Raw genomic sequence first — 13,758 nt, 5'->3', positions numbered from 1 at the left:
GCGCCCCTGGTGTTGGTCCCACGAAGTTCAAATATTCTAGAAAGTTGTAGCATTTGGTGAGATATTTCGTTTAAGCCCTCATTCATCAAAATCGGTCACATAGAACCGGAGATATGATTTTTTGAATTTCGTGAACTTTGACCCCTCATATCTCCGGTTCTATTGAAACCACAGCGCACATACGCACCATTTTGGAAACGTCCTAGACTGGACTACAACATACTAAAATTTCATTAACTTGCACAATGCCGTTTTTGAGAAAAATGTCTTTGAATTTCGATGAATTTTGACGCTATCACAGCGCCACCTGTGGTGACTTTTTGAACTTCCATCTGAAAGTGCTCATCGAGACGAAACCAAAAAGGTAAAATTTATGTCGCTATGTTAATTAGAACCGGAGATAGAGGCCGGTCAATGTTCGAACTTTGACCCCTTATAGCTCGGGTCAGGGGTTATGGATCGACTTAAGGTTTTTTTTGTTTGATAGGTATAATCAACGGCTACAACATACTAAATTTTCAGCCCGATTGCATAAGGAATTTTTGAGTTATTTAACTTTAAAGATTTAAAAATTTTCTTTTTAATAATAGCGCCCCTAGCGGTGGTTTTATGAACTTGCGATGTTAGAAGGAGAAGTGGCATTTCACGAGAGCTTTCCAAAAAGCCCTCACTTTTTAAATTCTGACAATTAGAACCGGAGTTATGGCCATTTTAAGAAATTTTTTTTGGACCCTTATAGCTCGGGTCAGGGGGGTCGGGGGACCTTAAGTTTGGTACTGATGGAAAGCTCTAAGGCCCAGCTATAACATACTAAAATTTGAGCTCGTTCGATGCCATAGGGGCGGAGCTATTGAGAAAACAAAAAAAGGGGGTCTTCAAAATGGCGGAAGGAGGGGTGGGGGGTGGGGGGTCAATGCACCATGTTGCAATTTTCATACGATATTTAACCTTTGCCGAAAACCGCAAGTCGATATCTTTTTTAGTTTAGGAGCTATTAAGCTCCAAAGAGCGGCCGGACGGCCGGCCGGCCGGCCGGCCGGGAACGTAACTTAGCCCCCCATATATTCGTGATCAGGAAGTGGCGAAACACATTTTGGCCAAGTTTGAGCGCGATCGGACGACATGAAATTTTGTTAGGATTATAGTAGGTGAGATTGTTAAGAATCTCACCTAATACCCTTTGATAGTTTTGACTTGGCTCGGATTCTTCTCAACCATGTTAAGATTATTTATGCTTATAAGAAATTATAAAATTTATAGATTATTTGTTTATTTGAAGAGAATGAATTTGTGAATTCCATGTGGACATCGCTATGGGATATTCCTTCATTCCCTCTTCCTAATCAAAACCATGTGTTTTTGGGACTTATCGAAAACAATTTGTCTTGTTTTTGAATATGTTTTGACATTAATCCAGGAGAACATTTCGTCCATACATACGTATGATCGAAAATCCGAAATTTTGAATTAACTTGTTTGTTAAGAATTTTGTGAGGATGAGTCGAGGCTGTAGTTATACATAATCACAAAGGGACAGATAATCCTAACCGGCTTATGTAGGTGAGATTCTTAACGTGAGCTAACTCGGAGTGCATGCAAATTCGATTTGGAGCTGAAGTTGGGAGACGCCATTCAGTTATCTTGAATCAAATTCGTGAAATTGTACAAATTTTGCATTTAAACCAAAATATCAAGGATTTGGATGAACTGACAGAAAAGTGTTATATGGGTGAAATGTAGACCAGAATGTTCTCTATAATTTTCCCATAGAACATGATCTCATCGATTACTCAGAAGCCAAGATAATCGAGGTTTTTTGTTTCTTAACTCGTTTTTTCATCTAGAGTGCCCCAAGTAGTCATTTGTTGAACTTCAACCATATCAAAGAATTGTTGTATTTTGTGGGACTTTCCATTTAAAACCCTATTTTAAGTGTCTTGGTGGAGTAGAGGCAGTCAAATTGGCATCTGAGTGATTTCAAAGCGTTATTATGGGAAAAATCAATTTTTTCACACTTAAACGGCAAAATCGGAGTGATAGCGTAGTCTGAGCGGAAAATGATGTATGGACGAAATGTAGAGACAAATATGTTCTACAATTATGTCGAAGTAATCATCAAAATCGGTTCAGCGACAGTCGAGATAATTGAGGTTATGTGATATTGAAATTGGTTTTTCGACTGTGGCGCCCCTGGTGTTGGTCCCACGAAGTTCAAATATTCTAGAAAGTTGTAGCATTTGGTGAGATCTTTCGTTTAAGCCTTCACTCATCAAAATCGGTCACATAGAACCGGAGATATGATTTTTTGAATTTCGTGAACTTTGACCCCTCATATCTCCGGTTCTATTGAAACCACAGCGCACATACGCACCATTTTGGAAACGTCCTAGACTGGACTATAACATACTAAAATTTGATTAACTTGCACAATGCCGTTTTTGAGAAAAATGATTTTGAATTTCGATGAATTTTGACGCTATCGCAGCGCCACCTGTGGTGACTTTTTGAACTTCCATCTGAAAGTGCTCATCGAGACGAAACCAAAAAGGTAAAATTTAGGCCGCTATGTTAATTAGAACCGGAGATAGAGGCCGGTCAATGTTCGAACTTTGACCCCTTATAGCTCGGGTCAGGGGTTATGGATCGACTTAAGGTTTTTTTTGTTTGATAGGTATAATCAACGGCTACAACATACTAAATTTTCAGCCCGATGCACAATGGAATTTTTGAGTTATTTAACTTTTAAGATTTAAAAATTTTCTTTTTAAAAAAAGCGCCCCTAGCGGTGGTTTTATGAACTTGCGATGTTAGAAGGAGAAGTGGCATTTCACGAGAGCTTTCCAAAAAGCCCTCATTTTTTAAATTCTGACAACTAGAACCGGAGTTATGGCCATTTTAAGAATTTTTTTTTGGACCCTTATAGCTCGGGTCAGGGGGGTCGGGGGACCTTAAGTTTGGTATTGATGGAAAGCTCTAAGGCCCAGCTATAACATACTAAAATTTGAGCCCGCTCGATGCCATAGGGCCGGAGCTATTGAGAAAACAAAAAAAGGGGGGTCTTCAAAATGGCGGAAGGAGGGGTGGGGGGTGGGGGGTCAATGCACCAAGTTGCAATTTTCATGCGATATATAACCTTTGCTGAAAACCGCAAGTCGATATCTTTTTTAGTTTAGGAGCTATTAAGCTCCAAAGAGCGGCCGGACGGCCGGACGGCCGGCCGGCCGGCCGGGAACGTAACTTAGCCCCCCATATATTCGTGATCAGGAAGTGGCGAAACACATTTTGGCCAAGTTTGAGCGCGATCGGAGGACATGAAATTTTGTTAGGATTATAGTAGGTGAGATTGTTAAAGAATCTCACCTAATACTCGGTATATGGACAATGTCCTAAATTGAGATTTGAACCACTAAACAACTTTCTTCATCAGAATAATTAAAGGGAAATTAGTTTAAAGGGCCACACCAAAATCACGAGCTCGAGTATTTCTAAAAATTGGAACGCTTTGCCACCGTTTTTTTGAGTAATCTTAAATTGTATAGAGAATATGCAATTTATTAGAACATTACAGGATTGATTTTTAAAATTTATGGGTGACCTGTTGTCAGAAAATCTCATGTCATCTTTTAAGCGTTCCTTTTGGATTTCCAGAACACAATCGTAGTTTTACCAATTCAAATTTCCGTTTCCTATAGTTATATTGACTACGATGGCTGGATGTGTTTTTGGGTAGATGAAGCAGGAAATAGTGCTATCATACACTTCGAGCATTATTATTCATAAAAGTACCTCAGGGATTCTTCGATGGCGGATGGCAAGAAGTACTCACAGTTGTTTGCTGTGAAAGTCCTCTCAATTGTGTATGCAAAGCACTGAGTCTTAAACATTAATCTCTTGTGCCATTGCAAGAGATGATATCCCAGGGGAATGTGAAACTTTACAAGTGTCGCAGTACACTTTTAAGATTCTTCTGGGGCGAAATATTGTGGTTTCTTTTTGTTCAACTAACTCTGTGAACTTCGAAACTCTTTAATATTATTAACATTTCTCCACCATATTCATCTGATAAACTCAATTAAGTATAATTAAAAGCCAGATGGCCAAAATGATGAATTCAACACCTCACAGATCATGATAACAAGGTAGTTTACTATCCTTTTATCATAAAATTCAGCCAAGTGTTTATCTTCCTCAAGATAGGATAAGAGGTTCTTGAAAAATATGAGCGTTTTTTCTTCTTCAAAAGAACAAATTAGTTAGGGTATTTTATTAATTTACTTGTACATCCTTAAGTAGTTGTTTTTTTTTTTGAAAATAAGGGATGAGAATTTAATTAAAAAAAAAACCCTTTGACTATTTAAATATTATACTTTCATGTTGTTTTTCTTTTATAAAATCATTCCCCTTCATTTTCTTCTATTAATCGATGCACTACAATGAGTATAGATATAACGGCTATGAGGTTTTAATTAGGGCTGAACGTAAGAATTAAGTTCTCATAGTAGTGCTTTACATTGTTTCTATCTTTCGTCTTACTAATGAAATCTCAAGGAAGATGTTAAAGTTCTTGCTGAACTTTTTCTTGAAAGAAGTGAATTAGGAACTTTTCCTTCAGACTTATTGACAAATGGTTTTTTTATTGCCACATTATCACATGCCAGTTTTCCCAATTCACACTTGTAATTTCTCTATTTATCACAATGATATCCGTTTTATGTATAAATTGGAGTATAATTGATGAGAGTTGGGGATATCAACAAATGGTTTGTCGAATAAGACTATATTCAATGATGATTAAGACATATTATACAAAAATGTATACACTAAAATATGTAATTGTAAAAATTATAATAGTGCAGAAAAAATGATGGCCTAAAAATCCTTTTCAAAGAACTTGAATGAAAATAATATTTAAAAAAAAATCATTCCACTTATTAATCGTATCGGGATGTTTATATTACAATGTAAATCGTGTTATATTGTTGTTGCATCCCGTGCTGGAAGAATTCGCTAAATCCATCGTAATAGATCCCCCAGGAGCGCCTTTCCCGCAATGTGGATGCTTCTTCCGTGCTCCCGATGTTGTTGGGCAAAGGTGGTGCATTTTTATTGTGTTTTATCACAGTGAAAATGTCCTTTTCTAGACATTCAGGCCTTTGCACCGGGCGGGACTTAAACTCACGACTTGTAAGTGAGTCAAGCCGGGGATCTATGCGACCAAGAACCAATGGTCTTACCTATTGTGCCACTTACATCCCCATCATTTCAGTGATCTAAATAAAAGTGTCTCATGCAGTTAGTGATACCATTCGATTTTTTGGAAGAGGACAACACTTGAGTTTATACTTCGGAAGAGAAAATATGAAGAATTAAGTGGATAGAACATTTTGCCAAGCGATATGTTGCGATCTGTACGACAAAGTAGCAGGAAGCCAACGGTGGCCGTCGTCGTCTGTGCGCCCCTTCAGAAAGTCTCGAAATCCCGAACAAACTCGAATTGGTTCTAACAGATAATGAGCCGTTATTATTTCAGAAAAGCTCCTTTTGTAAATTAGGGGAAGTGCTTATAATTTTGGACAGTCTGCTTATAAGCATCGAAGTTACAAGTTTGAAGTGCGATATTTTCTATACTAATTGACATTTCTTGTTACTCTCTTTTCAGAAGGGTTGTTTAGAAACTTAGCAAGCTATTTATCGTCTTATTTTTATTAAAATTAGTTTTAATACGTTTAAAAATGAATTGATAAGTAGAGGTGACCTTGGTTCTTATTTTGGACAACTTGTTTATTAATTTGTCCAACTTGGCTGTAAATTTGGACAGCTAATCCGCCTCAATAGGATGCCCATTGTTCTTCATTTGATGAACCAATCTTACCAAGTCTTCTTCCTGTTCATGTAAGGGAAACGTAGAATGTCACAGAAGCCCGGAAACTTTCCATATCATTCATTAAAGTGAGTTGACTTCGATACTCCAAGTACGTGCAGATTCGCTCATTCCCTGACCTTTCCGGGAGCCTTTCAAGGCATTTCTCGCTACATCTCTTTCGTAGAGATGATGCTCCTTTGTTTCTCCAGGCATTTGTCCAACCTAGTCATCACAAAAGCTAAAACTTCACGAAATTTCGTGAGAAAAACACCTGTCCAAAATAAGAATCATCACCTCACTGGTGAATGTCTTAAAAAATTTGCCATTTTTCACACGAAAAATCTAATTCACAAGGCAAATCTCACTTCAGGTCAAATGTACAAATCATCAGTAACGTGAATCAACACAATATTCAATGAATATTCAATAATATCACTCAAAAACAGCGAACAAACTTTGTTAGTACTTCACCAAAACTAAATAAGACTGAAGTAAGCCACGAAGTTCTGTCATATTTCTCGTAAGCAATTGCTCACACTGAATTTTCAACAAAGCAATTTCAACTCAAATCATATTCAAAATTTAACGTATTTAGTGTCAAAATCTTCCAAAAAGAAAAAATATTTAGATAGAATTCATTTTTCATCAAATATTGGAATAAAAATCCATCATTTTAATCAATTTATTTTTAGTGTCCAATTTTACCCTCAAAGTGTCCAAATTTAGAAACTGTCCAAAATTATGAGCACTTACCCTATATAAATCGGTTTCAATCAATAAAATAATCACTTAACATATCGGCGTCAGTTGCATCGACTATTGTCGTATCTGCTATTTGTTTTTTTTATCTACATTTGGCGCAAATGCCTATACAAAAGACTTGCATCAAATGTTGACACAAAATTAAATGCAGATACGACAACGGTCGATCCACCGATATTAAAAGGGATTGTAAAGTAGATTGGTTTTTGGAAAATGTTCTAACAAGTTAGCATATGAAATTTAATTCCTTTAACTAAATATTTTAACTGAGGTACTGTATTTTTTTATTTAAAAAAAAAAAAACTAAATTAGTTTGAAAGTTTGTAGTATGGTTCACTTGCTCTAATATTTTGCAAAGTGTTTTTTTTTAATTTTGCTATTCCATTCATTCATGATTATTTTTTGTGAATAAGTGCTTTTAATTCAGAATGGCAACTTTTTGCAGTTTCATTATCTCAGTTTTTAATTCTTATGCAAATTGCATATCATGTCTTTGTTTGGAAGGAATGTGGATGAAGAAAGATAAGTAAATGAGAGAAAAATTGTTGCAGTGGAAAGGAACTTTCTTTATTTCTACTATAGGAGAGGCGACGAAGGAACAATAGCATTCATTGCTAATCTCTTTAAGAGGAGGATATCTTGTGGTGGTATACAAATGGACATATCAACTCCGAGGAATTGAAGCAACGCTTGGGCATCTGCATTTTGTTCCATTTCTTTACTTTCGCTTAAATGGAAACTGCTTTTGTGTCCTTGGAGTAAATGTGATGAGATGAGTGAAATTGTGCTACTGTTTAAATTCAACAGAGAGAGCAATATAGTTCTTAGATTTCTCAAAAACTTACCTTTAAGTTAGCAACCTCCACATGTTAGTCGTACTTTGTACGTGATTTTTCAAATTTGACATTTCACAAAAAATAACGCAATTGTGCTAAATCTGTTGGTTTGGCCGTTACCTACCAATATTTTTAAATTAAAGGGTTTAACCCTTCAAGGACGATTGGAACACCGTTACCAAATAATTTTTCCTGACTACCTAAAATTATTTTTTTTTCTTATGTTTGTATGTAATTGCAAAGTAGAAGGTTGAAGGAATCTAGGATATTTTTTGCAAGTCTCCAACTATTTGCTATATACTAAATATTTAAGCTTAAAAATGATGAATTTTTAAATTCTTATATTGAAAAATGATTTTAATTATTTCTTATACTTCCATTTTTTTTAAGCAAAACCGTACTGGAAAAAGAAACTGCAATACTCATACCATACATAATATTTTCCATTAAACTGAAAATGGTATTGTCAGAAAATTGATTTAAATTTTTGTGCTATTTTTGTCCCTATCGCTCGTAGAGGTAAAAAATGCACTGAATCAGATTCTGTTGGATTTTCCAAAGTCAGATGTAAAACGTTTCATTGATTTTGTTTATCGCTTAAATTTTTATTGCTGATTTTCGGTCCATAAAATGTGTCTCGTCGTTAAAGGGTCAAAATAGTTTCCGAACGTATCGTGAGATATTTTGTGTCATTTAGCTCACGTAGTGCAATGAACTGGAATGGAATGGAATGGAAGTGGGCGGTACTTTTGAAATTAGGCTTTTAATTTTAAAAATAAATTGACTTATCAAAATGTAATTTAGTTTCACAGTTGGTTTATAAAGCCAAATTATACCACGGTAAAGTCAAGATCCAGTTGGGAAAAGTACTCTCCCTCTGAACGTTCATGCCTTCGAATAATGTGAATTTTATTTTATTATTTCTAAAATACTTACACATTTCTATTAAATATTAGTTAGCTTTTTAACAATTATTGATAATTACGTTATAATTATGTGTAAGTTTCTTAGGAAAAATAAAAAATTCACATTATTCTAAAGCATGAACGTTCGAAGGGAGGGTACTTTCCCCTATATTTAAAAATATGAAGAAAAACCGAATTTCAAAGGTAACCCTATTTCAAAGGTGCCCAATTTCCTAAGCTTTTATAAAAATCGATGATTAAACAGCTCTAGGAAGAATATTTTGCAACTGATTGGGATAATTTAAAATTCAATAAAAAAAAGAATAAAATAATACCAATGCCAAGTCTAAATCTGTTGATATTGTTTTTTACCGGTACAGATAGACTATGGAAAACACGGAGAGGAATTAAATGAGATGAACTTTGCCGGCTAATAACTTTATTCATTAAATAACAATTAATGTTAAAATTAGTTTTAGGATATGAATTTCATCCATTTCATTTCAAGTGTTATAGATAGAGCATTCCTAGAAGTATTTTTCTCTTTGCTACACTTTTTTTTTCAAGGGTAGAGCTATTTTAAATTTTTTCATTATTATCCCCTAAGCGGGATTTTCCTGCGAAGGGTTTGTTTCCTTTGCATACTTCTTCTCCTTCTTCTTATATCTTATCTCATTATTATTTTTTCCCCTCGTACGCCAAATTCATTCAGTTTCATACACTGTGTGTGCAAATTGTAATTTTCGGGAATGTAAATTTAAATTAAAAAATTAATTGATTGGAAATATCATTAGCATAGAAAGGACATTAAATTCTCTCACATATACATACATATTGCCTGCAATATGATATTTTCTCTCATTTCCTCAATTTGCATTTTATAACATTTCTATGCATTTCATTTCGATTTAATTAATCTCTTTGCGCAGAGAGCGTGTGGCCCAACCCCATCGGCCACTAACGAATATCCATTGTTAATATTGATTGAAGTCTCATGTAACAAAATGTATATCATGTGGAATTGCAATGAATTAAGGGTGAGTTCTATACAGACCCCATTTATCATCAATATTTTAGAGGGCGACAATTTGCGAGAGCGTGAGATGTTTTAAAACAGTCCTGAAGGGTGATGCTCCCCAAATGTGGCCAGAATTACTACAGAATACATAAATTTGGCTCTTTTTGCAAGATCCACTGTGTATCCATGAATCATGCAGGCGTTCAAGTGAATCCACCCCGTTCATGGGTCTTCTTGAAGATTTTTCTCAAGCAGTGGATTTGGAGTTATTTGAGACACTTTAAACACTTGTGCTAAACAGATGTCGGCCATTATAACCACTGCTGGCCAAATAATTCTTTTTTATACCCCAAAAATATTACAATTATATAAATATATTTCAAATATCATAGAGTTTCAAATATAATTTTACCGATTTTCATCTTAAGTAAAGGCATTTCTGTATTAATTTAATCTAATTGGTTCTACATAATTAAGCATTATTTTTAAATTGTAATTTATGAATAAATATAACGACAGGTAGAATACAAGGTTATATTTTCTTGAACAACTTTAAAATTTTCTTGAATAGTGTTAATCACAAGTTAATAAATAGGGATTGTGTGGTATTTGAAAATATTGCCTATTATGACCAGCAACGTATGCGAGTAAGATCGGATTTTAAAAAACGTTTTTTACTTTTGTTTTTCAAATTTGTTAATTCGATTTCAGAAACATAATAATTTGACTTTTAGTGGCTACAATTCTTTACAATCAACTCTTTCTTTTATATTTTTTCCAAAACCCTTTCTTTGCGAAAACTGTTTTGCAAAACTATTCAGTATATCCTTAGTTGTTTATCCCTGACAAACGTAATAGAGTTGCTCCCCTTTTGCTTGACATTGAAAATAGATTGAGCTGAAAATGTTGTGGGATTTAGAGCTGAAGCTTTGTTTCACCCTATTGGCTTCGTTTTCCACGTATGCCTCCCCCATGGGGCTCCGTTAACGCCCTTAGTTTCGACACTACGTACTGTGAGATCCATATTCCTGGGGATTTTCATCGCAAGTGAATTTCATTGATTACTCAAACCATGATGTGGGGGTTAAAAATGCGAGGGATCCGTCCATCCCAGCATCCTTCGTGACGTCTTTTGCTGAAGTTGTTTTAGGAAGAGGCTCCTCGGCTGATATAGTGAGTGGTTTTGGAGTGGTGAATGAAGGAAAAGAGAATATCTCGTGTGAAAAGATACTTATTTGAGAAAGATAAGTATTTTGGGGGATGATGATGTAGCCCAGATTGTGAGTTTGGGTGAATAAGCAGTAATGGGTGGATGTGAGAGGAAAGTGGATGAATTTCGATTTGAAATGTGTACAAATTTGAAGAGGATGAAATTGGAGGATAATTGGCAATGGGGGGAAATCTTCTGAATAACACAGGAAATTCCTATACCATCCAGGATGTAATGGATCGATAAGCTGATATTAGATACCAAAATCTTCAAATTTACTTAGCATTAAATTTCAGATTTCACTTAAGGTCCCCAAGGGCGACTGCAGTGAATGCCTTTGTATTTTACATGTTTATTAGTAAATGTATTAAGAATAACTTTTGGAACTACCATAAATGGGAATATGATGATCTCACGAAGAAATTCACTTTGGAAGTTTTTCTCGTATCGTTTTGAAGGAGATGAACCAAAATCCTCTTATGTTAAGCAGCATATCGGATTTTAATGTTCACTAGGAAGTGTATTATGCTTGTCGTTTTCATTCTATTTTAATAATTAAATTATAATTAACATTTCCCAGATTTATATTTTAACAAAATTCTGAACTAGTGGAATTATCTATTTAATTAGAAAAGTATGAGATGGCTTCGTGCAGCTCAACTTGTTAAAGCGTATTTTGCCAATGAATCACTACAGAATTTAAACTAAATATTCAGAAATTGTACATATGTGCTTATCTGTTAATGAATTAAGATGACCTTTCGATATTTAATTATCACCTCAAAAAATATAATTTAATGTATATGTGTAACACTATCCCATTTTTGCTGCATAATATAATTTCACAAAGTTGTTTTTATAATAATTTTTTTTAGTATCAGCAAAAGCATAGGATTAATTTTGAAATAGATCTGAATTTCAAAATGTACGAGAAACAATTTGAAATACATTTATAGTTTACAGTTTCTTTTTCTTAATTTTTTTATATTGCGTGCACCATTAACTGAGTGAGAATGTTTCTTGAGAAACATTCTTGAGAATATAAAAAAAAATTCAAAATATAGATAAGACGAGATCCAAAAATATTTTATAAGTATGGCTAACCACAATATCTTTTATTAATTATTCATTAATTATTTCGGAACAATTCAAATCGTTAAAGATGTTCAGAGTTTTACGATAAAGGAATATACTAGTTTTTTTTTTAATGAAAATTGACTAATTGTAGCCGCTTTATTACAAATCCAATGAAGATTATGGGATACAGAAGGATGAAGAGAGAATATTAAAGTATCCATCCTCCCACTCCAGAAGGATTTTGTCGTTTTATAACTTTTAAATATGCTACAAGAAAATTTTATCGTGGTTCCCATCTTCAGGAAAATGAACGTCATTATGACTCTATCTTGCTGCTCCTTCCGGCTCTCTCTCCTCCCAAATATGATGTAATGGAACAAAGATCTAATGAGAATTATGCAAATGATTATTACAGAATTTCTTTTTCAGTTGGAAAGAGGGGAAATGGGAAAATTAAATGTCGCATAATCGAGTGAATTGCACTATATCATCAAAAATTGCCATATATTTTCTTCTTATGTAGTAATTTTTATACATAATACATATCCCCCACTTCGTTCAAATATTTAAGATAAATAATGACAAACGATAAAATAATAATAAAACGTTTATTGCGTTTACTGTTATATCAGAGAATTTAATTAATTCATATATCAAAATAATAATGGGATACTTTTGAATTTGTAGAAAATTAAGAATGTGAATGTTTGAAATTTACTCTTCCTAATCAAATAATTTCGTATACATTGCTGTGAAATTCTTTAGCATTTTCTTCAACTTACCTGCTAATACAAAATAAAAAAAAATATATATAATATATGAGCAGATATACCAATATATTGGTAGGTGAGCTAAGTGTTGAAAAGTATTTTTAGACAACGAAAAATACGCGATGCAAAAATAATATCTGATCGCATTATTAATCGTTAGAGCTAACAATTTAGCGTCTAAGTTTAGACGCAAAATACCAAATAATTTCTCATTCATTTATCATTTTTTTTACGTTATTATCAATGTTCCTTTTCTTCCCTCTTGAAACTTGACGCCCTTTAGTCACTAATCGTTGAGAGAATGTGACTCAGCTTTTGATATAACTTCTAACTCTGTAGGGAAAAATTGAAAATCCTTTGAGAATAAAAGCAACATGACACACATTTCATCAGTGACAATCATTGTAGGTGTGTAAATTGATTAACGACTGGGTAATTAAAGTTTTCCTTTATTGTCCAAAATGGGTAACAAATACATGCTTGTCCTTTCAGAAAGGTACAATTTCCACAATTTATTAATTTTTCATGCATTTCCTTATAATACATTTAATATACGAATTCACAGGAAAAGAAAGTTTATAAAAAGACGCAATTTAAAAAGAAAAGCAAAAAAAAAACGAATTTTCCAAAAAACAGTTTAATTCGCAATTTAAATAATTTAATTAGGAATTTTTTCGTTTTTGCAAATACCAATGAAATAAGCTTTTCAAGCTTCGTACATACATAAGCCAGACTTCAAACGTATAATATTTCTCCCATGTTCCTTTAATGAATCTGACCTATTTTTTTTTCAGGAAATGTATGACATAAGATTAACTATTAAATTATAGGCATTTAGGACAGATTCATTAGAGAAAGTAAATTCTAATAGCCGGATGGTAAAATCTACTATCCTTCTTTAGATTTTACCTTGGCCTCTCTTAGATTCTAATATCTGGATAGTAAATTTTACTGGCCGCATATTAGATGTTAGAATTTAACTGGAAGACAGTAAATTTTAACGGAGGATAGTAATTTGGATTGAAATTACTATCCAAGCCAGTAAAATTTGCCATCCTGCTGTTAGAATGTCATTTTGGAATATCGTGTATGCCGATGCAACGGTTCCCGATATGCTTTGAATACATTATAGGAGTTCGTGGCGCAGCTGGAAGATGCTCGACTGTCATCACAAAGGTCGCGTGTTCAAATCTCGGCGTAGTCATCAATGTTGGAAAAAGATTTTCACGCATCAAAATGACTTGAAATACAGAGATTGTCATCCAAGAAGGGCCCCAAGCTCCTCAAATAATGGCTAAAAATTAATGGAAATATGGA

This window comes from Phlebotomus papatasi, chromosome 3 (genome assembly GCF_024763615.1).
Source record: "Phlebotomus papatasi isolate M1 chromosome 3, Ppap_2.1, whole genome shotgun sequence".
In the NCBI taxonomy this organism is placed as follows: Eukaryota; Metazoa; Arthropoda; class Insecta; order Diptera; family Psychodidae; genus Phlebotomus; species Phlebotomus papatasi.
Note: the sequence above shows the minus strand (reverse complement) of the source record.